Source organism: Pongo abelii, chromosome 18, assembly GCF_028885655.2.
Source record: "Pongo abelii isolate AG06213 chromosome 18, NHGRI_mPonAbe1-v2.0_pri, whole genome shotgun sequence".
NCBI classification, from domain to species: Eukaryota; Metazoa; Chordata; class Mammalia; order Primates; family Hominidae; genus Pongo; species Pongo abelii.
Genome location: NC_072003.2, coordinates 73,623,747 through 73,624,127, shown reverse-complemented (window position 1 = coordinate 73,624,127; position 381 = coordinate 73,623,747).

Here is a 381-nt window from a genome sequence, read left to right as displayed (position 1 = left end):
GCTGAACCTGTGCATGCTCATTTCAAAGGGAAATTCAGATGATCCGGGATGACCCTGGAGAGACCAGAGGGGGCCTGAGGCTTCACTGCAGCGGCCTCCACCCACCTATTCCCTTTCCTGGTCGCCTTCATGCTCCAGGACACTCTCTGGAAGTTCTGGGTCTCCCCAAGAAGAGGAAAACCAGACTCTGCCTCAGTGAGGGGCAGTTCTCATGGCTGGGGCCCAGGCAGGCAGGGTATGAATAGAAGCTGCTCTGAATGTCTGGGAGACGACGCGTGTGTGTTGCCCCCACTGACAGAGTGTCATCGCACCAGGGCCAATGGTAGTCAGAGTCTGTGCAGTCCCGCTCCCTCACCCAGCTCCTCAGACATCACCCACAAC